At 43.0% G+C, this 26,904-nt stretch overlaps 1 long non-coding RNA gene across 4 annotated transcripts; it reads left to right on the plus strand.

Moving 5' to 3' along the window:
- The first annotated feature begins 152 nt into the window (after positions 1–152).
- LOC104650846 (uncharacterized) lies at positions 153–20,703 on the plus strand. Of its 4 annotated transcripts, none has more exons than XR_012513164.1 (5): positions 153–316; positions 666–14,888; positions 17,301–17,428; positions 19,811–19,891; positions 20,236–20,703. It is a non-coding gene; the product is annotated as an uncharacterized LOC104650846 (long non-coding RNA). The 4 variants fall into 4 exon arrangements; XR_005577821.2 differs by having other exon boundaries at positions 14,801–14,888; positions 20,236–20,671; XR_012513163.1 differs by having other exon boundaries at positions 153–14,888; positions 20,236–20,681.
- The last annotated feature ends 6,201 nt before the right edge of the window (positions 20,704–26,904 follow it).

Raw genomic sequence — 26,904 nt, forward strand, 5'->3', positions numbered from 1 at the left:
CCTCCACCTCCTAGTCCCGGGGCGTACGGCGGCAGCAACGACGGCAGAGCCGGCCCGGGACGCGCTACTTCAGGAGGAGGGAGCTCCAGGGCTCCCCACCCGCCGGCCTCACTCTCCACCTCCTCCCCTCCCGGCCCCGCCCCCTCACTCCTCACGGGGGCGGGCGCGGGGCGGGGGCTGCGGCTACCTGCGCGCGCCGCTGCCGGTTCACCGGAACTCGGGCCTCGCCCGCCCGGCTCCGGAACCCCCGGCTTTTCGGCGCCGACGCCCCCCTCGCGTCCCCTCCACGGACTCCAGGCCGCTTTGCTGTGGTCAGGTTAGGCGGCCAGTCCGTGTCCTTTTTCCCGACCCAACATGGCGGCGGGGTCCGGGGCGGATTCCCCGGGCGGTGCAGACTGAGGGGGCGTGAGGAGGAGGAGGCGCTTCCCCGCCGGGAGAGCAGGCTCGCGGCGCCCCTGCCCACCCGGGAACCCACCGACGCTCGGGTGCCACGGGGATTGAATGGGGCGCCCCAATTCCGCCCCTCTGCCTTTCTCTTTTCCTTGGCCCGGCTCTGCGTAGGACCCAGGGCTTTGGGGCTTGTTTTTGTGGGGAAGGACGGGGTTGACTTGATTTGGTTGACTGTTTGCTTCTGTGCACTAAGCTTCCGCACTCTTTGTCGTTAGTAGTAAAATCTCAGCCCAGCCGCGTGAGCCGGGGGCGTTACTCACACCCTCATCACCATCATGATCGCTGTCCAGAAAACGTTCACGTCTGGCCTCCTTCCGAGGCTGGGATCCTGTCCCTGCCCCCAGGAGCTTCCTGTTGACTGTAGGTCGAACCAGCCTTGCCGGGAGGGTAACCAAAGCTGAGTTGTGTTTGGCGACTATCCCAGTAATGGTGCCTTTGGCTTATGTTGGGACAGCATATTTCTATATGTTGCTGGCGGTAGACTAGTGAGGGAAGTGAGACAAGTATGGGTATCCTGCTCGACAGTCGTGGAAACAGCGACCCCGAAACTGGAGGAGCCACAGCTGGATGGAATCGTATCCATCTGAATCCATGCACCTTCCTTTGAGCCTTGTAGCCAGTTGCGGAAGAAGGGGGAGGACCCGGAAGGATGGGGTGGGGGCGTAAAGATGAGGGAGGGTTAATCAAGGTCCTCAGGTCCTCGTGGAGCCTTGAGGCTCTTCTGCTGCAGTCAATTCTGCCTTGTCAGACTTTTCGAGTAACTTCCTCTCTGTATTTCCTCTTTGGTGGGGTTATCAGAATTATTGTGTGACTATTGGTTTCCTTTGCGGTTTTTAGTGAAATTCAGAATCATCTTCAACAGATAAGAAATAGTGCAATCTTATGTGTCAGTGTTCCGGTATTCTAGGAACTTAAGGAAATGCGTACAAGGGTTTGAAAACTTTTCTTCAGCTCACTAAATGAACGAAAGGTAGGCATAGGCATTCAGAGAAACAAAAAGATACACATAATGTGGAACGATGCCGTATTTTCTTTTTTTCTTTTCTTTCTTTCTTTTTTTTTTTTTTTTTTTTTTTTTTTTTTGAGATTGAGACTCACTCTGACACCCAGGCTGGAGTGCAGTGGCACAATCTCGCAATCTCGGCTCACTGCAATTTCTGCCTCACTGGTTCAGGCGATTCTCTTGCCTCAGCTTCACAGGTAGCTGGGAGTACAGGCATGAGCCACCATGCCCAGCTAATTTTCGTATTTTTAGTAGAGACGGGGTTTCACCATGTTGGCCAGTTTGGTCTTGGTCTCTTGACCTCGTGATCTCCTGCCTCAGCCTCCCTAAGTGCTGGGATTACAGGTGTGAGCCACCGTGCCCCGCCTAATTTTGGTATGCTTAGCAGAGACAGTGTTTCACCATGTTGGTCAGGCTAGTCTCGAACTCCTGACCTCGTGATCCCCCTGCGCTGGGATTATGGTAGTGAGCCACCGTGCCCAGCCTGCTGTATTTTCTTTAGCTCCTAAAGCTTCATTTGGGCCAGGCCTGTGGCTCACAACTGTAATTCCAGCACTTTGGGAGGCTGAGGCAGGCAGATCACCAGAGGATGGGAGTTCGAGGCCAGCCTGACCAACATGGAGAAACCCCTTCTCTACCAAAAATACAAAATTAGCCACACATGGCGGCACATGCCTGTAATCCCAGCTACTTGGGAGGCTGAGGCAGGAGAATCGCTTGAACCCAGGAGGCCGAAGTTTCAGTGAGCCCAGGTCAGGCCATTGCACTCCAGCCTGGGCAATAGGAGCAAAACTGTCTAAAAAATACTTCACACACACACACACACACACACACTTCATTTGCCACTGTCTCAGGCATTGAAATTTTATGTAGGTTTATATTCAGCTTTTATTAGAAAATTCCTTGAGCTGTTGCCTTACTTCACTAAATAAAATAGAGATGTTTTCATCTTTCTAAATACTCAGTCTCCAAAAATCAACTCTAAAATAGGCTGGGCACGGTGTCTCACACTTGTAATCCCAGCATTCTGGGAGTCCAAGACAATCACTTGAGTCCAGGAGTTGGAGACCAGCTTGGGCAACATGGGAGACCGCCTCTCTGTTTAGTAAAGTACATTAAAAAATAATAATAAAATAAAGTAAAATAGTAGTTTGCCCCAGTTTAAGGGGTAAGGTGGCTTGGAATATGTTCTACATGGAGTTTTAAAGTTGGGAGAGTATGTTAGACTGTCAACTACAAGTTATAGATTACATTGACTTACTGAGTGCTTTTCTTTGCCCTTACTTTGGTTTTTTAATTACCTCCTTTCCTGATTTCTTTTTCAGTGTATTCATCATCCAATGCCAAACTTCAGTCTGTAAATAACCTGGAAAGTTTTCAGTTTTATATTTAGTGGCTCACTTGTTTCCAGGAATTTTTTTTTTAAATTTTTTAATGAGGAAGAGAAAATCTGGAAAGTCTCACTGAGTTTGGTATAACAAAAATTGCTTTTAATCTGTTTATCCTGAAATAGACAAATAAGCTTGCCCCTACTTTTTCCTCCTGCACAGCATAGAGGTGTGGTATGTATATGTGTGTTATGGAGTGATAAGGAACTTAAGTCTGGAAACCCCTGGAAAAGTCTGCTGGAGGAAAAAGCTAGGGGAAAGCTTTAAACAAACAAAATTTATAAGATATGTTAGGTCCCTATAAAAGTAAAATGTTTTCATTTATGTATGTTTATTAATGCTTAAAATTATTTGGCTGGAAGTTTGAAAGATTGAAAGTTGAACTAGGGCTCACTTAATACCACCTTGGAACCTGTGATTCTACCAGGAAATGTTTTGTTCAGGATAAACCTCTCCTACATGCTATCAGTGATATGCTGCTGCTGCTGCTTCCGTCACTGAGGCTATGATAATGATTTTCTCTTCCTGGTAACAGTAAAAAAGGCTGCAGCCCACAAGGTGTATTGCCTTTTCTCTAACAACCATCCCCCTCACCACCTCCTCATACCCATTCAGCGCCTGATGTTATCTGTACCACCTTAGTCTTGCCTTTTCCACCTGGCCAAGACTGCTCATATGCCCAGTTAGGAAGAATATGAGGACCCCTCTAAGCAAAAATTTAGAAGATCAGGAAAAAGGAAAAGTATTTCTCCTTGAGTGTTAGGCCCATTGTAGCAAGCTCAGTGGAGAAATGCACCAACCTATCATGTTCTCAATGCTCCCGATGTCTTTCTTCATTGCCTCAAGGACTGAGGTTCCTGTTTTACAGTTTTATTTCCCCCAACTGGGCAAGGACTGTCTAAGTGAGGTAAAGAAATGAATATATTAGGACAATGAATAGATACAAGGCATAGATGTCAATCAAATATGTCTCGCAATTAATAAATGTGAAACATGGCAATCTTACATGAACTTCAGCAAGTCTACCTCCATCTTCTTGCTCCCTTTTGTTGCTCTCTCTAGCTTTTAACTTCTTCAATACCTGGTTTACAGTCTTAGAATTTCACCATGTGCCCATTATGCCTTCTCCACTCTAGAACTATTTTCTGGCAGTATACTCTTTGCTGCTGGAATCTACTTTGGGGATATCTCTTGTTTTATTTCTGATTTCAATTCTTTCTAGTTCTGCAGTTTGATGCAGGCCTCTTGTATCTACCAAAGTCCCTGGTTTCCGATCTAGCTTCTGATACCACTCTGCTTATTCCTAGGTAGATTTACCCACAGTTTTAGACTTTCATAGGCTCACCTTGGTTTCTCACTCTGTTTAGCTACAGCAGTTTCTTTTTTTGTTGTTGTTTTTTGTTTTGGAGACGGAGTCTCACTCTGTCATCCAGGCTGATGTGCAGTGGCACATTCTTAGCTCACTGCAACCTGTGCCCCCCAGGTTCAAGCAATTCTTCCTCAGCCTTCCGAGTAACTGGGATTATAGGTGCCTGCCACCACGCCCGGCTAATTTTTGTATTTTTAGTAGAGACAGGGTTTTGCCATCTTGGCCAGGCTGGTCTTGAATTCCTGATCTCATGATCCACCCGCCTCAGCCTCCCAAAGTGCTGGGATTACAGGCATGAGCCACTGTCCTCGGCCAGTGACAGCAGTTTCTACACTGGATGAGAACCTTACATCCTCTCACGTGCCCTCTGCCAAGTAGAATACAGCATGTAGTGGACACCTCTTTAGGGTGCCTGTTTAACTAAATAAAGTTCCTCTTCTCTGAGAATTAATTCTTCAATAGGTGGCATGTAGGTCTATGATCTGAGTACTGCTAATCCCAGGCTCCAGGCTGAAAGTTTGAATTTTGAGGAGTAACACAAAAGTGACTTGGTGATTATTCATGGTGGCCATGGTGGAGTTGAGCCAAGTGGGAGAAGGTAAGTGTCCAGGGGTAGAGGATTCCAGTGCTGGTGATGCCTGCGTCGTGAGCATACCATCCCCGTGGTAGAACCTGGACTTTGTCTCGCCTTCCTTGCTTCCTGCTTGAGCTGCTCCTCTAATCTTCCTGTTGATTCTTACCTTCCTCCAATAAATTTCCTTTCTGCTTAAAGAGAGACCATTTTTGTTCTTTGCCTATGAAAACCATTACTTAGTCTTTGCTACTTACTTGTACAGCCAACAATAGACTCAGGAGCTGTGAGGGCAGCAACTCCTACCACGTGATCAGAGAGGAGGTGGGAGTGGGATGGGGGATCCAGTTTTCACAGAAGATGAAGCAGGCACAGCCAGAGGCAGGAGATAAGAGATTGTGAGGCCCCAACACTGAGACTTGTGATTTGTGCCACATCTAAGACCCCAAACCTAGAAGAGAGCTGACAGGTTTGTCCCTCCTGCTTGCCCATGGCAGTCATGGCTTTTAGACTATGGCATAGCATATACTGTCTCCCAGGAGTATTAACACCACCCCTAGAGTCCTTCTCAACACAATTTAGGCAATGGCCACTGCAAAATTAGAGTTAGAATATGTTGAAAACCACTTCATGTCTCCGCCCCATTGGCCTGTAATTTCCTCCATAGATCTATATTTGCAGTTCCTGTAGTCATTACCAAGTATTTGGCCTGTGCTTTTCTGGTATCTACATAGCTGATATGTAGTCATGACAGTGTCTGACATTGAGTTTAGACACCACTAAAATTGTTACCAGGTTGCCACTTCCTGGCAATCTTTCCAAATGGGTTATGAAAAGAAGAACATAACTTTGCTTGAAGGCAAGAAGTTAAAGTAGACTGTTTACCTGCATTGCATGTTTAGAAAAGAAACTATAAAACAGGCTCTTATCTTTAAAGTTAATTAAGGCTAATGCCCTTTTCAGGCTTAGCCCACCTCCACCCAGGTGAATAAAAATAAATAAATAAATAAATAAATAAAGTTAATGGACATCAGATCATGAAACATAAGAGGATAGTATAAATTAAGGAAATTTTTATTACTAGGTGTTTTGCAAGGTAACACTATGGCTGGGGTTTTCTTTTTTCTTTTTTTTTTTAATGTGTTTAGAATAAATCCATGCTTTTGAAAAACTTGTTTTAATCTCCTTTCTAAAGCTAAATATTCTTTATGCATTTTTGGCTGTATAGATCATTATTTTTCACATTGAACAAATTTTAAATTCTAACTACAGATCTTTCTATATGATGTAAACAATAAAACAGACTGGGAATGGTGATTCATGCCTGTAATCCCAGCACTTTGGGAGGCTGAGTCGGGTAGATCACTTGAGGTCAGCAGTTCGAGACCAACCTGGCCAACATGGTGAAACCCCATCTCTACTAAAATACAAAAAATAGCTCGGCATAGTGGTGAACACCTGTAATCCCAGTTACTCAAGAGGCTGAGGCAGGAGCCTTGAACTTGAACTTGGGAGGTGGAGGTTGCAGTGAGCAAAGATTGCGCCCCTGCACTCCAGCCTGGGCGACAGTGAGACTGTCTCAAAAAACAAAACAAAACAATAAAACATTTAATCCTTTAACAAACTATATTCACTCTTCTTTGACTTGTATATAAACAGGGCTTTTGATTACTTGAAATAGCTAATTTTTCTTTTTTTCTGAGGAAAGCACATATGCAACAAATGTTTAGTGTAAGACCCGTGCTTTGATGAAAGGTGTTTTAGGTCATGTGAATGAATGAATTAATCAGTGCAGACACTAGGATTGGTAAACAACAGCAGTAGCAATGGCTGTCTTTTACTGAGCCTTTACCATGTGCCAGGTGCTTTACCTACATCATTCATTGAATCCACACAATAACCTTGGAGGTTGGTAGTATCACCGTTTACTGATTGGATCCCTCAGGCTTAGAGGGGTTAAGCAACAGGCAACTAATAAGAGGAGATGCTTCAAAACCTATTCTACCCAAAGTCACTGTGATTACAGAAAAGAAATTATTTTAAAATGTTATTTCAATGACCATGTAAAATAGCATTCCTCTAAATTCTGGAATTGTAAAAATGGGTAAATTTCCTTTAAAATTAGGAAGATACAGCTAAAAAATGTGAGAGTGTACAAATTCATGGGAAATCCTTCTTTATATTACAATCATACATTCCCTAAGAAAGGCTTGGCACAAACAGATGTATGAGAGACTAGCCTAAAAAGGATGAATTGACTCCAGAAGAAAAATAGTGTGTATTAAATATAACTTTCTGGAGAGTTAGTTATTTGCATCTATCAAGTCAAACTTCCATTGACACTACTCTAAAATCATGGTCTTCCAACAAAGAACCAAATATGGGAAATGACTATATACGTGTAGCATAATTACCTTACCAAATACAAAATGTCGAAGTTATATCGATAATAAGGTTTATATTTTAATCTGCTCTTCCTGTGTAACTGTAGTTAAGCCTTCCATGGTAACTCAGTGATAAGAGTCAGTAACAGTTAATAATAGCCCAACACTAGGTAAGATGGTTTAATATTTTAAAAATCAGCCTATTCATTCATTCATTCATTCATAAAACAGGTGTCTCCTGATAAATTCTGTGTATTTTGGCCTATATTAAGAGAGATCTTGTAACTTTATTAACTTAGAGATAAATACCAGGACATATTGTACCGAAATCTAAGGAGTATGAACATTAATAGATTTTCCAATACTTTATTAAATAATTTATTTTCAGAGATAAGGGAATTAATATTCTACCAAACTTTATCCTAAAATACACAAGTGTCTGGCCGAGCGCAGTATCTTGTACCTGTAATCCCAGCACTTTGGGAAGCTGAGGTGGGCACATCATGAGGTCAGGAGTTCGAGACCAACCTGGCGAAGATGGTGAAACCCCATCTTCACTAAAAATACAAAAATTAGCCGGGCATGGTGGCACACACCTGTAATCCCCAGCTACTTAGGAGGCTGAGGCAGGATAATCATTTCAACATCCTGCCTCACAGAGCAAAATTCTGTCTCAGGAAAAAAAACACATAGAGGTCTTTTGAAAGTTTTCATTAGAGACTAATAAAATCTGCTTTTACAGTTTATATCTAATTTGATTTTAAATTTGTTTTGATTAAAGTAACTAGCCATTGCCGGGCGCAGTGGCTCACGCCTGTAATCCTGGCAATTTGGAAGGCCAAGGCGTGTGGATGTCTTGAGCCCAGGAATTCAAGACCAGCTTGGGAAACATAGTGAAAGGCCATCCCTAGTAAAAATATAAAAATTTCTCAGTGGCTCACACCTGTAATCCCAACACTTTGGAAGACTGAGGTGAGTGGATCACTTGAGGTCAGGAGTTTGAGGTTAGCCCAGGAAACATGGTGAAACCTTGTCTCCACTAAAACCACAAAAATTAGCTGGGTGTGGTGGTAGGCGCCTGTAATTCCAGCTACTTGGAAGACTGAGGCAGGAGAATTGCTTGAACCCGGGGGGGCAGAGGTTACAGTGAGCCAAGATGACACCACTGAACTCTAGCCTGGGAGACAGAGTGAAAACTGTCTCAAAAAAAAAAAAAAAAAAAAAAAAATTATCTTCTAGCTTCATTACCATTATTATCATTTTCATTTCTTTGAAGTGGACTAATCTACAATCATTTCAAATTATTTGAGCCCTGAGTTCCGTTCAGTTTGCATGTGTATATGTTCTGAATGCTTGAAAACACATTTACTAAAGATTGAACAACTATGCACTGAAGATTCAAAATGTATACAATGATTCTCACAGTTTAAAGGGTGCTATTTAGATTATCTAAACATGACTAATGTAGAGATTTTTCTTTTGGAGACCTAGTAATTTTGGCATAAAATAGAAAATTGGCACTCATGTTTATTTTATGTAAAATTAATTCCAAGTTTAAAATAGAAGCAATGCAGGAGATCAAGAAATAGATGTTTTGAAAACCAGAGACTGGAAAATTTGTTTTGTGTTATAATGAGTGACTTTTAAAATTTATATGAACTCCAGCCGAGAGTGGTGGCACAAGCCTGTAATCCCAGCACTTTGGGAGGCCGAGGCGGGTGGATCACGAGGTCAAGAGATTGAGACCATCCTGGTCAACACGGTGAAACCCTGTCTCTACTAAAAATACAAAAAATTGGCTGGGCATGGTAGCGTGTGCCTGTAATCCCAGCTACTCTGGAGGCTGAGGCAGGAGAATTGCCTGAACCCAGGAGGTGGAGGTTGCGGTGAGCCGAGATCGCGCCATTGCACTCCAGCCTAGGTAACAAGAGCAAAACTCCGTCTCAAAAAAAAAAAAAAAAAAAAAATTTATATGAACTCCAACTCAGGAAAATATTTAGGTTCTCCTTAAACCTTTTAAGGACATATTGTCCAGTCATGGATTCTATTTGAAAACTTTGAAACAGAAAGTAATCCTCCATCTAATAAAATCCTCCAGAATAAACAACTTCTTTAAGCATTTATCTAATGTCTCATGTATTCTCGGTGAAAATTACTAGTCTCATTTCCTTTGAGATGGTGTGCTGTGCATCCAAAGAACAAAGCGTTTCCTGAGTCTGTTTAGAGTATGTAGAAGCCATTCCTAAGTGTTTGCCATGTATCCTCAAGAATCTGGCATATATTGGAAAAACAACAGTTAAAAAACCCCAAAGAATACAGAAACTCATATAAAAGTTTGAGATAGTTAATGGCACAGAACCATTCAAAGTCTTAGCAAGTGTTTGATAAATTTGATTATTTAGATATTAAATACTAAATAAAACTTTACTTACCTAATCAATTTGAATCTCCCTATATATGACTATGACAATGCAAAGAATCTTTGGACTAGAAGTGAAATATAAGTTCTGGTTCCACTGCTAGTGGGTACAGGATTTCTTCTTGGGGTGATGAAAATATTCTGGAATGATATACTGTTGATGCTTGCACAGCTTTGTGAATATACTAAAAATCACTTTGAATGGTGAATTTTACTGTATGTAAATTATATCACAATATAAAAAAAATTTCTGCTACCAGAATTTTATGCCCTTTTATAGCTATGTAATCTTAAGCAAGGAAAATTTTCATTTTCTCAAAAACTTCAGTTTTTTCCACTGTAAAGTGAAGGGATTGTATTAGGTCACCGTTCTGAACTTTTTACATGTTAACTCAGTCCTCACCATACACTATGAAGCAGAACAATTGTTATGGTTCTTTCATTTTATAGACAAGGAAAATGAAGGAAAGATAAATTAATAATTAAGGAACAGAATTGTACAAGTTAGAAGTGGTGGAGCTGGAAATCAAGGCCAAATAGTTTAATTTACTATATGTAAATTTTATCTCAATTTAAAAAAATTAGTCCCAAAATTGTATGCCCTTTTGTAGCTGTGTAATCTTAAGCAAATTTCCCAATTTTATTTTCCCAAATCTATATTTGGTTGTGAAGGTTGTCCAAAAAATAGGAAAAGTTTCACTGAGGCCAGACGTGGTGGCTCACACCTGTAATCCCAGCACTTTTGGGAGGCTGAGGACGGCAGATCACGTGAGGTCAGGAGTTTCCGATCAGTCTGGCAAATATGGTAAAACCCTGTCTCTACTAAAAATACAAAAATTAGCTGGGCATGGTGGCATGCGCCTGTAATCCTGCTACTTGGGAGGCTGAGGCAGGAGAACTGCTTGAACCTGGGAGGTGGGGGTTGCAGTGAACCAAGATCGTGCCACTGCACTCCAGCCTGGGAGACAGAGACTACCTCTCAAAAAAAAAAAAAAAAAGTTTCATTGATATGAAAGAAACCATACTGGAGAAAGCAAAGGAAATGGAGGAGGCATGGTCATCAAATCACATTTGTCCATCAGTCCTCTTGCCAGTGCCCTCTGTAGACTCAAGGTTTTGGCTGAGTAGCAGAAATTATCACTTTCAAAAACAACAGAAAAGGACACTCTGTTTTAAATAAGCTTCCCTTAAGAAAAATTAAGTAGGCTGGGCACGGTGGCTCATGCCTGTAATCCCAGTACTTTGGGAGGTCAAGGCAGGTGGATCACCTGAGGTTAGGAGTTTGAGACCAGCCTGGCCAACATGGTGAAACCCCATCTCTACTAAAATACAAAAATTAGCTGGGCATGATTGCAGGTGCCTGTAATCTCAGCTACTTGGGAGGCTGAGATGGAAGAATCAATTACTTAAATCTGGGAGACAGTGGTTGCAGTGAGCCGAGATCATGCCACTTGCATTGCAGTTTTTGAGATGGAGTCTCGCTCTGTCGCACAGGCTGGAGTCCAGTGGTGCAGTCTTGGTTCACTGCAGCCTCTGCCTCCTTGGTTCAAGTGATTCTCCTGCCTCAGCCTCCTGAGTAGCTGAGATCACAGGTGTGCATCACCACACCTGGCGAATTTTTGTATTTTTTGTAGAGACAGAATTTCACCGTGTTGGTCAGGCTGGTCTTGATCTCCTGACTTCGTGATCTGCCTGTCTTGGCCTCCCAAAGTGCTGGGATTAACACCACACCTGGACTGTTTTATTTTTGTTTTTAGTGCGATGTGAGTACACTGAAACTCACTTCAAATAATTTAGTGTTAAGAGAGCCAGTTTAAATTAAGCTTCAGTCTCTGTGAGCCAATCCTGGTGGGTTTTCCTACTATATGGATCTGAAGTATTGCTCCCTTAACCCAAATGCACCTCCATACACTGTGTACATGTATACATGTATTTCATATGTTTTCTATTGTTACAATTTATATAGATGTATTATGTTTACCCAGACATTTCCATTCTTTGGCTTTCATCTGCTATGGCATCTATGTGTTACTATTATAGAACATTTGAAACCAGGCGTGGTGGCTCATGCCTATTATCCCAGTACTGTGGGAGGCTGAGGCTGGAGGATTGCTTGAGGTCAGGAGTCTGAAATCAGCCTGGGCAACATAGCAAGACCCTGTCTCTACAAAAAATGGGGGGGGAAAAAAAAGCCAGGCAGGCAGTGCATGCCTGTAGTCATAGCTACTTGGGAGGCTGATGCAGGAAAATCCCTTGAGTTCAGGAGTTGCGGTGAGCTATGATTGCACAACTGCACTCCAGCCAGAGCCTGGGTGACAGAGTGAGACCCTGTCTCTTAAATAAATAAATAAAAACATTTAGAAAATTTAGTCAAACTGCAGAGAATTTTGTTCCTTTCAGTTCAGCTCAAATCTTGAATATTAGTCACATGCAAATGTTTCTCATTATTTCCTGTTTAATACTACACTATAAGTTGTTAAATTTAAGTCCAGCTGCTAATGCCTAATGGGCCAAGAACCATGTAGCTATTTATATAGAATTTTGCAAATTGATCATGGAATTTACAGAGGAATGAAGACCCCTGACTTAGTTGTGTGTGTGTGTGTGTGTGTGTGTGTGTGTGTGTGTGGTGGGGGGGGTTGTGTTTTTACTATAATCTTATTCTTGGACAATGGTTGAGATAATGATTCCCACAAGAAAATGTAAGTTATGCAGAGAAAAAACACTTGTATAAAATGCAAAATAAGAGATGAACTTTCAGCCTATAAAATCTACTTTGGAAAAATCAGATCAGAAGTTCCTTCAAGGCATAGGAAGAGCACATTTAACAGAGATTTTAGCCAAGTAGAAATAATGCAGAACCACTGTGAAGAATTTAGTGTGCCTAACCAAATGCAAGCTTTCTGGTCTTTTATTTTGTTTTCTTTTTCTTTTTGAGACAGAGTCTCACTCTCTCGCCGAGGCTGAAGTGCAGTGGCACAATCGTGGCTCACTGCAACCTCTGTGCCCCACTTCAAGTGATTCTCCTGCCTCAGCCTCCCAAGTAGTTGAAATTACAGGTGCCTGCCACCATGCCCAGCTAATTTTTTTTGTATTTTTAGTAAAGATGGGGTTTCGCCGTCTTGGCCAGGCTGGTTTTGAACTCGTGACCTCGTGATCCATCTGCCTTGGCCTCCCAAAGTGCTGGGATTACAGGAGTGAACCACCTCTCCTGGCCTGCATTTATTTTCTAAGGTAGATACTTTTTTTCCCCCACAATTACTAAAAGCCAGGCAAATTACTAGTATTTTACATAATCATAACTTATTAATCCCTCACAAAAATCCTATAAATTTAGTTAGTAATGAAATTAAAATCCCCTGGAGTCAGAAACATCCCATTTGTCAGAAATACAATTTTCAATTTATGGCTGGGCGCGGTGGCTCATGCCTGTAATCCTAGCACTTTGGGAGGCCGAGTGGGTGGATCACCTGAGGTCAGGAGTTCATGACCAGCTCGGGCATCATGGTGAAACTCCATCTTTAAAAAAAAAAAAAAAAAAAAAATTCAATTTATGCCAGCTAAAAGCAGAATAAAATTTTAATTTATGAATTTTTAAGATGAGGAAAGTGATGCTTAGCAATGCTAATTTTAATATGTCCAAGTTTGTTCAGTTACAAGGAATCTGATTCATAATCACTTTTCTCCATTGCCTCCAGATTAAAAAGGTGTTCCCAGCCCTGCAGTTTTTCTTACAAAACTTGCTTCCTTAACCATGTATCCATAAATTTCAATTGCAGCCAGGCAAGGTGGCTCACACCTGTAATCCCAGCACTTTGGGGAGGCTGAGGTGGGCAGATCACCTGAGGTCAGGAGTTTGAAACCAGCCTGACCAACATGTTGAAACCCCATCTCTACTAAAAATTTACAAAAATTTTCCAGGCATGGTGGCAGGTGCCTGTAATCCCAGCTACTTGAAAGGCTTGAACCCAGGAGAATTGCTTGAACCCAGGAGGCAGAGGTTGCTGTGAGCTGAAATCACACCATTGCACTTCAGCCTGGGTGACAGAGTAAGACTCTGTCTCAAAAAACAAAAAACAAAATTCAAGTGCATATAGTATATGTCTTATGCTTTTTCCAAAAGTTGAAATTTGATTTTTGATTATGGATTAGAGTCCTTATGTAAAGGAGTGTTTCTGGATATTTGTCATGAACAGACGATTTTTAATCTCAGTAATAGATGTTGATTAATTTCCTTATTGTCAATAATAACATTATAAACAAATTATTTTCTTTTTTTCTAAACAAAGTATTTTTTCTTTGTAACTCATTTGTTCTTTTTATTCTTCTTGGAAGAAAAAAATATTTTACATAATATTCCTGTTATCAAGCATTTTCCTCATCGTGTAGCTTGTGAAAACTCAGGACATTGCAACAAAGTGACTTCCCAGTTTCTCATACTGAGTCAGCAACAGAAAATCATTATTGTTACTCAAGACATGCTTACTCTACTGGATGAAACAATGAAATATAAGAACATATCCTTTTTAAGAAGCTTAACACTAGAATATTATATGCAAACATGAACAGGCCAGGCGCGGTGGCTCAAGCCTGTAATCCCAGCACTTTGGAAGGCCGAGGCGGGTGGATCACGAGGTCGAGAGATCGAGACCATCCTGGTCAACATGGTGAAACCCCGTCTCTACTAAAAGTGCAAAAAATTAGCTGGGTATGGTGGCACGTGCCTGTAATCCCAGCTACTCAGGAGGCTGAGGCAGGAGAATTGCCTGAGCCCAGGAGGCGGAGGTTGTGGTGAGCTGAGATCGCGCACTCCAGCCTGGGTAACAAGAGCGAAACTCCGTCTCAAAAAAAAAAAAAAAAAAAAAAAAAAAAAAGCATGAACAGTAGCTTCTATTTGATAAATGCTAATGAGGAGTACGGAAAATAAAATCTTTGGGAATTTAGAGTAGGGAAGATCTTAATAGGCGGAGGAAACTGACAAGAGTTTTGAAGAGGCAGTGGGATAATCAAGAGAGCTCTGGAAAGGCATTACAGAAAGGGGAGATGAGGGCAGAGGCAGAGTTTCGGTTTGAGTAAATGTGCATGAAATAGAGTGCTCCATTATGCCAAAAGTAGAGGATTTTCGTGGGAGTAGAGTAGGAGATAAGGGCCCTAGATGATTCAACATTTACAACTCTTACACTTTGAACACTAATCTTTCTATCAAATGCCTCTAGGTCGCACTCTACTAAACTCCTTGAAGGGTGGAGACTTTTATCTTATCGACCTTGATACCTTCAGTGCCTGGTACAGAAAAGGGAGTCTGTAAGTATTTGTTGAATGAATGAATTAACGAATCTCAGATAGATTAAGTGAATTTCTCAAGGTCAAACAACTGGTAGGTGATTTGATTATGACTGTAATCAACCATTTGTTTTTACTCTGTTCAGACATGAATGATGAAATGTTAGAGAATCCTTATTTCTTCATTCTCCTTTGCTTTTTGGAAGTTTTCTTGCGTGAATCTTACCTTTCATAGAGTAACCGAACCAATAGGATGTATATATACATAGAGAGACATTTATGAGAAGGAATTGATTCACATGATTATGGCAGCTGAGAAGTCCCAGCATCTGTCAGTTATAGACCAAGGAGAGGGGGTGGTGTAAGGTCCAGGCAGAGTTGCAGAGTTTGAAGGCCTGAGAACCAGGAAGCCAATGAAGTCAGGAAAAAGCCAGTGTCTCACATTGAAGGTAATCAGGCAGGAGAAATTCCTTCCTTCCTTCCTTCCTTCCTTCCTTTCCCTTTCTTTCTTTCTCTTTCTTTCTTTCTTTTTCTTTCTTTTCTTTTTTTCTCTCTTTCTTTCTTCCTTTCTTTCCTTCCTTTCTCTCTCTCTCTCTCTTTCTTTCCTTTCTGTTTCACTTTGTTGCCCAGGCTGGAGGATAGTTGCCTGATCTCACTGCAACCTCCCTGTCCCGGGTTCAAGCAATTCTCCTGCCTCAGACTCCTGAGTAGTTGGGGTTTACAGGCATGTGCCACCACCCTGGCTAATTTTATATTTTTAGTAGAGACAGGGTTTCATGATGTTGGCCAAGCTGGTCTCGAACTCCTGTTCTCAGGTGATCTGCCTACCTTGGCCTCCCGAAGTGCTGTGATTACAGGCGTGAGTCACCCGGCTGGGCCCCAAATTATTTTACTATATTATCACATTTGATCCTTATTACAGTCTTAAAGGATGAATAGGTCTATGTCACTATCCCCATTTTACAGGTGAGGAAACTGAGAAATGAGAAATGCAAACCAATATGCCAGTCACCAGGTATCAGATTAATTACTGAGCTAGAGGCCAAATGAGGTAGCTCAAGCCTGTACTCGTAGCACTTTGGGAGGCCGAGGCAGGCGGATTGCTTGAGCTCAAGAGTTTGAGACTAGCTTGGACCAGAAAAAAAAATTTTAGTAGAATGTGGTGGCATGCGCCTATAGTCCCAGGTACTTGGGAGGCTGAGGTGAGAGGCTCGCTTGAACCCAGGAGGTTGAAGCTGCAGTGAGCTGTGATTGCACCATTGCACTCCAGCCTGGGTGACAGAGCAAGACCTTGTTTCAAGGTGATGAAATAATTAGAATTATGCCAAACCTACCATTCGGAATGGTGTAGTTATTTTGTATCATTGTATAATTTTCTTCCGCTATTTCATTCCTTCAGCTTCTAAGGAAGAGTAAGTTCCAGTTGATTTCCAAAACCTCCAACCTCAATGGCTTTCTGGCAATTTCGAGCTTAAAGATTATGTCTTTTTTTTTTTTTTTTTTTTTTTTAAAAGCTGGCCAGAGCAGCTCGCAAAAAGAGAAAAAAAGATTATGTCTTTTCTTCTTTTCTTTCTCTTCTGGTAACTAGAACACATGCAGAAGGTGCTTAGTATATTCATGAACAATAAATACATAAAGAAAATAAGTTTAGCCGGGCGCAGTTGCTCATGCCAGTAATCCCAGCACTTTGGGAGTCCGAGTTGGGAGGATCACCTGAGGTCGGGAGTTCGACACCAGCCTGACCAACATGGAGAAACCCTGTCTCAACTAAAAATACAAAATTAGCCAGGCGTGGTGGTGCATGCCTGTTATCCCAGCTACTCGGGAGGCTGAGGCAGGAGAATCGCTTGAACCCAGGAGGCGGAGGTTGCAGTGAGCTGAGACCATGCCATTGCACTCCAGCCTGGGCAACAAGAGCGAGACTCGGTCGCAAAAATAAAAATAAAAAATAAAAAATAAATAAAAATAGTTTAGAAGAGACCTGAGAAAGCCTGTGTAGTGGATTGGGAATACTCTTCTTTGTTAGAAGATGATCCCTCAGCACTAGGACATCAGCAGTGACAATCCTGAGTCACAGTTGGTGAGAAGCAGCAGGGAATAAGGGGGAAAGGAGGTAGAGGCAGGCACAGTGGCAGTCCAAGGAAATGAAGGCAAACTGTGGCCATGAAACCAGAGACAAGGGGAGCCGGGGAAGGGAATGATGTCATCAGAACAACAATAGAGGAAGATGATTTTGGCAGCAGCCTTTGAATAGACTTTGAAGAAAAAAATCAGAGAGAGGGGAAAAAGGAAACGGGAAAGGGAAGTCTGTTGAGAACTCAGCATGACATTTGGAGTGGGTGGAGAGCATCCTGTATAGCTTGATGTTGGGAACATCTGGTCACCTCTTACAATAATAGAATCTTAGAAACTTCAACTTTCTCAACTGGCCAGGTTAGAATGAGTGTGAATTCCACGGTCAAACTGTCATTGCCAGAAGACAGGAATATCTAAAGAGAGAAAAATTCAGATGGAAACTGACTCTTCTCTTAACACTGAGCACACCCCACTAGTTTTTCGATGTAAGTATTCGTATTTGTAAATGTATATATGCTTTATGTATTTTTGGAATACAATATTGGTTTTGTATTAAATTTAAAGCATAAAGTCTACTTTAATTCAATTATCTCAAAAGGCAAAAAGTAACCAACATATTTACAAAGAAAGCAATTGTTTTTAAAGCTTATGATTTTCTGTTTTTTTTTTTTTTTTTTTTTGAGATGGAGTTTCGCTCTTGTTACCCAGGCTGGAGTGCAATGGCGCAATCTTGGCTCACCGCAACCTCCGCCTCCTGGGTCCAAGCAATTCTCCTGCCTCAGCCTCCTGAGTAGCTGGGATTACAGGCACGTGCCACCATGCCCAGCTAATTTTTTTTTGTATCTTTAGTAGAGACGGGGTTTCACCATGTTGACCAGGATGGTCTCGATCTTTTGACCTTGTGATCTACCCGCCTCAGCCTCCCAAAGTGCTGGGATTACAGGCTTGAGCCACCTCGCCCGGCTTTAAAGCTTATGATTTTCATTGCCCAATTTTCTTTTCTTTCTTTCTTTTTTTTTTTTTTTTTGAGATGGAGTTTGCTCTTCTTGCTCAGGCTGGAGTGCAATGACCCTTTCTCAGCTCACCACAACCTCCGCCTCCCTTGTTCAAGCCATCCTCCTGTCTCAGCCTCCCGAGTAGCTGGGATTACAGGCATTCGCCACCACACCCAGCTAATTTTTGCATTTTTAGTGGAGACAGAGTTTTGACATGTTGGCTGAGCTGGTCTTGAACTCCTGACCTCAGGTGATTTGCTTGCCTTGGCCTGCCAGACTGCTGGGATTACAGACGTGAGCCACTGTGTCCAGGTTGTTGTTTTTTTTTAAAGACAGGATCATCTGGTTCTGTCACCCAGGCTGAAGTGCAGTGCCACAATCACAGCTCACTGCAGCCTGGAACTCCGAAGGCTCAAATGATCCTCCCACCTCAGCCTCCAGAGTACTTGGGACTATAGGCGCCCGCCACCATGCCTGGCTAATTTTTGTGTTTTTAGTAGAAAGAGGGTTTTGCCATGTTGGCCAGGCTGGTCTCGAACTCCTGGGCTCAAGTGATCCTCCTGCCTCACCTTTCAAAGTGCTGGGATTATATTACAGGCTTGAACCACCACATCCGGCTTTTTTTTTTTTCTTTTTTGAGATGGAGTCTCACTCTGTTGCCAGGCTGGAGTGCAGTGGCGCGATCTTGGCTCACTGCAGCCTCCGCCTCCCGGGTTCAAGCGATTCTCTTGCTTCAACCTCCCGAGTAGGGGACTACAGGCATGCGCCACCACACCCAGCTAATTTTAGTATTTTTAGTAGAGACGGGGTATCACCATGTTGGCCCGATGGTCTCCATCTCTTGACCTCGTGATCCGCCCGCTTCAGCCTCCTAAAGTGCTGGGATTACAGGAGTGAGCCACCGCGCCCGGCCTACTACCCATTTTTCTGTTGCGTTGTGTAATTTTAGACTCCATACCTTGCTTCATTTCCAATATTGACCGAAAATGTCCACAACTCAATTGTGCCATCTAGTGTTTCTTAGCATTTAGTGACGGCTACTTTGGAGTTTTAAAAAGTGGTCCCACAGAACCGGACTCTTCTAAGGAGCAGGAAGCTAATAATGATTACCACATTGTCACCTTTAGGCTACTCACTGTAGCAATCAATATAGGCATAGCTATGTGATGGTAACAGACAAGCCTTCAAATCTCAGTGGCTTAAAAATATGAAGCTTATTTCTCACAGAAGGTCCAATGAGGGTTGGCTGGGCTTGTCTGCAAGCGGTGTATATATATATAATTTTTTCTGAGATAATGTCTCATTCTGTCACCAGGCCGGAGTTCAATGGCATGATCTTGGCTCACTGCAACCTCCACCTCCCTAGCTCAAGCGATTCTTCTGCCTCAATCTCCCGAGTAGCTGGGATTACAGGCATGTGCCACTACACCGGGCTAATTTTTGTGTTTTTAGTAGAGACCAGGTTTCATCATGTTGGTCAGGCTGGTCTCGAACTCCTGACCTCATGATCCGCCTGCCTCAGCCTCCCAAAGTGCTGGGATTATAGGCGTGAGCTACCACACCTGGCCGGCTCCGCTTCGAAATGAAATCATCTTCCCTATATCTAGTGGTGGTCTGGAGATAATACGCTCTAGTATTTAGCCTTCAGTACAAGCATGTTACATCGTTAACCTTTTCCTTTTCAATCCTGATATACTAAGAGGCTGGTTTTTAAAAAGTTATTTTAAATATTAAGGACTAAACTCTGATTTTTAAATCTTGCCCAAATTCCTATCTAAGGGGTCTGGAGGGTCATGCCTTAAAAATCATAAAAATTCTCATCAGATAGGTTTTATTTAACCCTATATATCATAATTTTCTCTTTCTTTGCAGTGAGCATGGCTCACTGAAACCTCTGCCTCCTGGTTTCCACCGATTCTTGTGCCTCAGCCTCCTGAGTAGCTGGGATTACAGGTGCGTATCACCACACCTGGCTAATTTTTGTATTTTTAGTGGAGATGGGGTTTCACTATGTTAGTCAGGCTGGTCTTGAACTGATCTCAGGTGATCCACCTGCCTTGACCTCCCAAAGTGCTGGGATTACAGGTGTGAGCCACCACACCCAGCCAGATTTACTTTACAACTTGACTCTGGCGTTAACATTATGAGACAAAAAAGAAAAGCAAAATATTTTACCCCAAAACAAGTTTCTTTGCCATATTTTGAAATGGCCCTGCAAAATATGGCAGGTTCTTCATGGGGGAAAATTTGCATCTGTAAAGAATCTCTATGAACTTCGCTGGATCTTTTTCTTTCAGACCTTCCCAGTCCTAAAGAGATCACCTAAAATCTGAACAGGAAACATCAGTCATCTTATTGTCTCTAAGGGCAGCCATTATAAGACTCAAAAGGATTTTGGTCTCCACAATCTTTATCTTAATCTGAACATTCCTCTTCTATCAATCCCAGGTCTTTAGACAAAGCCAACCAACTGTCAACCAGAAAATATTTAAATTCACCTATAGCCTGGAAGCTCCGGCTTTGAGTTGATCCGCCTTTCCGGACCAAACCAATGTATTTCTTGAATATATTTGATTGATGTCTTGTGCTTCTCTAAAATGCATAAAACCAAGCTGCGTCCCAACCACCTTGGGTACATGTTCTTAGGACTTCCTGAGGGTTGTGTCATGGGCCATGGTCACTCATATTTGGCTCAGAATAAATCTCTTCAAATATTTTACAGAGTTTGACTCTTTTTGTTGACAATATGGAGGTGCTGTAGGATGTTAGGCACATTATTACCAGCTTCACTATATTTTTATTTATTTTATTTTTTTATTTTTATTTATTTATTTATTTTTTTTTTGAGACGGAGTTTCGCTCTTGTTACCCAGGCTGGAGTGCAATGGCGCGATCTCGGCTCACCGCAACCTCCGCCTCCTGGGTTCAGGCAATTCTCCTGCCTCAGCCTCCTGAGTAGCTGGGATTACAGGCACACGCCACCATGCCCAGCTAATTTTTTTGTATTTTTAGTAGAGACGGGGTTTCACCATGTTGACTGGGATGGTCTCGATCTCTTGACCTCGTGATCCACCCGCCTCGGCCTCCCAAAGTGCTGGGATTACAGGCTTGAGCCACCGCGCCCGGCAGCTTCACTATATTTTTAAAAGTTTTTATTTTAATTCTGTTGCTAGTATTATGATTAACTTCCATATAATAATACAGTAGTCACTCCTTATCTGTGAAGAATACATTCTGAGATCCCCAGTGGATGCCCGAAATCGCTAATAGTACCAAACCCTATAGACAGTGTTTTCTCTTTTATATACACATATACACACACATCCCTATGATAAAGGTTAATTTATAAATGAGGCACAGATCAACAACAATAACTAATGATAAATAGAACAATTATAACAATATGCCAGCATCCCTACCCTTGTGCTCTGAGGCCATCATTAAGTCAAATAAAACTTACGTGAGCACACATACTTCAATACCATGACGGTTGATCTGATTCTGATAACTGGGCCAGCTACTAAGTGACTCATGGGCAGGTGGTGTAGATGGCATGGAGGCGCTGGACACAGGGATGATTCACAACCAGCCCCAAGCAGGATGAAACAGGACAGCAAGGATTCCATCACAGTTATCAGAACAGCACAGGAAACTTACGAATTGTTCATTTCTGGAATCAATCTTTCTTTCTTTCTTTTCTTTTCTTTCTTTCTTTCTTTCTTTCTTTTTCTTTCTCTCTTTCTCTCTCTCTCTTTCTTTCTTTTTCTTTCTTTCTTTCTTTCTTTCTTTCTTTCTCTCTTTCTCTCTTTCTCTTTCTCTCTTTCTCTCTTTCTTTCTTTCTTTCTTCTTCTTTCTTCCTTTCTTTCTTTCTTTTTTGAGATGGAGTCTCACTCTGTTGCCCAGGCTGGAGTGCAATGGTGGGATCTTGTCTCACTGCAACCTCTGCCTCCTGGGTTTAAGCAATTCTTCTGCCTCAGCCTCCTGAGTAGCCAGGATTACAGGCACCTGCTACCATGCCTGGCTAATTTTTGTATTTTTTTGTAGAGATGGGGTTTCACTATGTTGGCCAGGGTGGTCTTGAACTCTTGACCTCAGGGGATCTGGCTGCCTCAAACTTCCAAAGTACTGGGATTATAGGTGTGAGCCACCGTGCCCAGCTGAATTTTTCATTTAATATTTTTGGACTGCAGTTGACTCTGGGTAACGGAAACCGTGGGTAACTGAAACTGGGGAAATAACTGAAACTGGCGATAAGGCAGAAGCACTGCAATGGCTACTAGGCACTGTTCTAAGTACTAGACACAGACAATATGTGATGATGCTAGTCTTTGACATAGAAAACAGCTAGGCTCTGGGGCTCACGCCTGTAATCCTAGCACTTTGGGAGGCCGAGGTGGGTGGATCACCTGAGGTCAGGAGTTCAAGACCAGCCTGGCCATCATGGAGAAACCCCATCTTTAAAAAAAAGAAAAGAAAAAGAAATAGAAAACAGGAGCAAAAGCAGGATACAAAGGGGGAAATGATTACTTGAGTGTTCGGCATGTTGGGTTTGAGGTATCCGAGGGAAAGTGAGTGGAAGTGTGAATGGGGCATAACTCAGGAACACTGCCAGGGCTGGAGGTAGATTTGGGAATCAATAACATGTAGGAAAGAGCTGAAGCTGTGGGACAAATGAGATTCCTGAGAGGGAAGGAATGCAGAATGTCCAGTTAGTCCAGCCCCAGCCCTGAGCTGAGCCAAAGGGATGACCAGGAATTAACCAGGAAAGAAGGTGGAAGAGGTCATTTCCGACAGAGGAAGTAGTGATGGTAAAGAAGGCTGCAGGTCCCTGAGGTCAACTGAAAAAGCACATGATTTATAAATTTAGAAAGGAGGGCTGGGCGTGGTGGCTAACACCTTTAATCCCAGCACTTTAGGAGGCTGAGGTGGGAGGATGGCTTGAGCCTAGGAGTTTGAGATCAGCCTGAGCAACATAGAAAGACTCCCATTTCTACAAAAGTAAAATAAAATAAAAATAGCTGGGTGGTGTGTGCCTGCAGTCTCAGCTACTCAGGAGGCTGAGGTGGGAGGACTGCTTGAACCCAAGATTTCAATGCTGCAGTTAATTATGCTTGCACTACCTTCCAGCCTAAGTGACAGAGCAAGATCCTATCTCAAAATAATAAATAAATAAATAACAATTAGAAGGAGACTTTGTTTTTTATAAAGGATTACAGCCTGCAAGATGGCCATTCTGACAGGCTGGGACACGTAGCCTCCAGGAGAGGCTGAAAGGCAGGGCTCTTCAAGGGAGACAGGAATTATGCTGAGGGCACTGGCCAAACATACATATTCAACAGGTTACAGGAGGAGCTATGAATGTTCTTGAACAGGATCCTGAAGCATGTGTGATAAGCAAATGTGCATGTTACATGTGACCCATATTCACTTTGGAGTGGAGATTTAACATTTAAATGCATTACAGTTAGGCCCTATATGTCAAAAGGTGAAGCAGGGGCCAGGCGCAGTGACTCAGGCCTGTGATCCCAGCACTTTGGGAGGCTGAGGAGAGCAGATTGCCTGAGGTGAGGAGTTTGAGACCAGTCTGGCCAACATGGTGAAACCATGTTTCTACTAAAAATATGAAAAAAGAAGAAAATTAGCCCAGCAGAGTGGCATGTGCTTATAATCCCAGCTACTTGGAAAGCTGAGTCAGGGGAATTGGTTGAACCAGGAAGGTGGAGGTTGCAGTGAGCCAAGATCATGCCACTGCACTCCAGCTTGGGCGACAGGGCAAAACTCCGTCTCCAAAAAAAAAAAAAAAAAGGTGAAGCAGGGACATGAAGAACTGTGCTCAAGTGCAGAGCTTCTGTAAACTGGCCAGAACCAGACCACAGTTGGTGGCCTCCTATCAGGAGAAAGTTACAGAACTCAGTCTCTGATCCAGTCAAAGCTGTAGTGGTGGCTGGTGGAACGGGGAGTCAGTCAAAGTGTCTGATGGTGGCTGAGCTGTGACGGCTTCAACATTGCTTATCTCAAGGCTAGTGCTTGTTTAGCTGCTGGAGAAAAAGAAAATCCTGGTGGCAGTCAGAATATAGTTTATTCTTTAACTCTAGGGAGTGCATGGGCTTTAACCTTTGCCTGGCATGGGCTTAGGTCTGTTTATAATTTGGCATCTTATTGACACAAAAAGTCCACTGTGTCAGGATTATGAGCTCCATTTTAACATCAATGCTGGTCAGTTTTCCTGCCTAAATTGCAAAAGGGAAGGGATATAACGAGGTTTGTCTGCCTCCCATTCTGTCATGGCTGGGAACTCAGTTTTTAAGATTTCTCGCCAGGCACAGTGGCTCAGGCCTGTAATCCCAGCACTTTGGGAGGCCGAAGTGGGTGGATCAACTGAGGTCAGGAGTTCAAGATGAGCTTGGCCAACAGTTGGAACCCTGTCTCTACTAAAAATACAAAATTAGCCTGGTGTGGTGGCACATGCCTGTAATCCCAGCTACTATGGAGGCTTAGGCAGGAGAATTGCTTGAACCTGGGAGGCGGAGTTTGCAGTGAGCCAAGATTGCGCCATTGCACTCCAGCCTGGGCAACAAGAGCAAAATTTTGTCTTCAGGCTGGGCTCAGTGGTTCTCACCTGTAATCCCAGCGCTTTGGGAGGCCATGGTAGGCGGATCACGTGAGGTCAGGAGTTTGAGACCAACCTGACCAACATGGAAAAACCCCGTCTCTACTAAAAACACAAAATTAGCCGGGTGTGGTAGTGCATGCCTGTAATCCCAGCTACTCGGGAGGCTGAGGCAAGAGAATCACTTGAATCCGGGAGGTGGAGGTTGCAGTGAGCCAAGATCTTGCCATTGCACTTCAGCCTGGGTAACAAGAGTGAAACTCTGTCTCAAAAAAAAAAAAAAAAAAAAAAAAAAAAGTACTAGAAATTTTGTCTCAAAAAAAAAGAAAAGACGGGTTTCTCGGGTTCCCTTGGCCAAGAGCAGGTTTGTTTAGTCAGTTGAGGAGCTTAGAATTTTATTTATAATTTACATTGTCAACTATTGCTCTATTTTGTCTCTATGAATTTGACTATTCCAGTACCTCATGTAAGTGGAATCATACAGAGTTTATCATCAGTGTCCGGCTTATTCAGAACATTTTTTTTCCCCCTGAGTCAAGGTCTGGTTCTATTACCCAGGCTGGAGTGCAGTGGCACAATCTCGGCTCACTGCAACCTCCACCTCCCAGCTCAAGTGATCCTCCCACTTCAGCTTTCTGAGTAGCTGAGACTACAGGCATGCGTCACTACACTGGCTAATTTTTGCAGAGATGGAGTTTCGCCATTTTGCCCAGGCTGGTCTCAAACTCCTGAGCTCAAGCAATCCTACTGTCTTGGCCTCCCAAGGTGCCAGGATTACAGGCATGAGCTACCACACCTGGCATCCGCAAGTGATTTTGCTGCTCAGTCAGGGTTAAGAACGATTGATCTGAGGTAGGGCACAGTGGCTTACACCTGTAATGGTAGCACTTTGGGAGGCCAAGGCAGTCAGATCCCTTGAGCTCAGGGGTTTGGGATTGGCCTGGTCAACACGGTGAAATCCATCTCTACTAAAATTACAAAAATTAGCCAGACATCATGGCACACACCTGTAATCCCAGCTATTTGGGAGGCTGAGGCGGGAGAATCACTTGAAGTGGAGGTTGCAGTGAGCCAAGATTGTGCCACTGCACCACTCCAGCTTGGGTGACAGAGCAAGACTGTGTCTCAAAAAAAAAAAAAAAAAAAAAAAAAAGAAAAAAAAGAAAAAAAAATCACTTGTGGAGCTGTGAAAATCTGCAAATGCCTGGGCTATGCAGCTAGTGATTCTGACTTATGTGGTTTGAGGAAGGCATCGAAACATCTGCATTTAGAAAGAGCAAGTGAGAATGCCTGTTATAGAAGCAGGAGAAGATGGGAGGGGATAGCATCACATGAGCTGCAGGAAGAGAGGCTGCAGCAGAGGGAAACAGTGACGAAGCACCTCTGAGGTTTAGAAGGATGAGGACCAGGGACAGCCAGTAGGGCTGGAAACAAGGTTTTATCGGAACCTTCCATAGAGCAGTTTCAGTAGAGGAATGAGGGAAGAATCATTGGTGAGCAAGTCGTCTGAACTTTGGAATTGGAAGCAAAATTACAGGTAGAATGGGAAGGTTTAAAGGATGGATGAAGACACAGTTAAAAAACTAGATAGAAGGGACGGAAATAGAGGGACTTGATGCCTGATAGCTTCTATTTTCTTTTTTTTTCTTTTTCTTTTTTGAGATGAAGTTTGTTCTTATTGCCCAGGCTCGAGTGCAGTGGTGTGGTCTCCACTTTCTGCAACCTCTGTCTCCCGGGTTCAAGCAATTCTCTTGCCTCAGCTTCCCAAGTAGCTGGGATTACAGGTGTGTGCCACTGCGCCTGGCTGATTTTTGTATTTTTAGTGGAGACAGGGTTTCACCATGTTGGCTGGGCTAGTCTCTAACTCCTGACCTCAGGTGATTTGCCTGCCTTGGCCTCCCAAAGTGCTGGAATTACAGGCATGAGCCACCGTGCCCGGCCAAGAGAGCTTCTATTTTCTAAGTGGTGCTTTGGGCACAGTCACCAGAGGCCACATGGCACTGGTGACCAGGAACATTGGTTTTACAGCCAGATGACCTGGGCTCAATTCTCAGTCCTTTATCTCTGTTCTTCAGATTCTCATCTATAAAATGGGGATTTTTTTTTTTTTTCTGCCCTGTAGACTGTTGAGAAGGTTAAAGGAGATAGTACCTATAATATTTTTGGAACAATATCTGGCATGCAGAGAAGACTCCGTTTTGTGTTAACAGTGATAGAAGCAAGGACTGGGTTTGATGGCCAGGTTACCTCTGTGAGGATGGAAAAAGAAACCCACTAGAGCTGCAAAGCGGTTGTTCACAGTGTCAGTGGCCCGGTTAAAGCTGGAAACCATGAATTTTGTAACAAAACCAACTAG

Source organism: Saimiri boliviensis, chromosome 13 (assembly GCF_048565385.1).
Source record: "Saimiri boliviensis isolate mSaiBol1 chromosome 13, mSaiBol1.pri, whole genome shotgun sequence".
In the NCBI taxonomy this organism is placed as follows: domain Eukaryota; kingdom Metazoa; phylum Chordata; class Mammalia; order Primates; family Cebidae; genus Saimiri; species Saimiri boliviensis.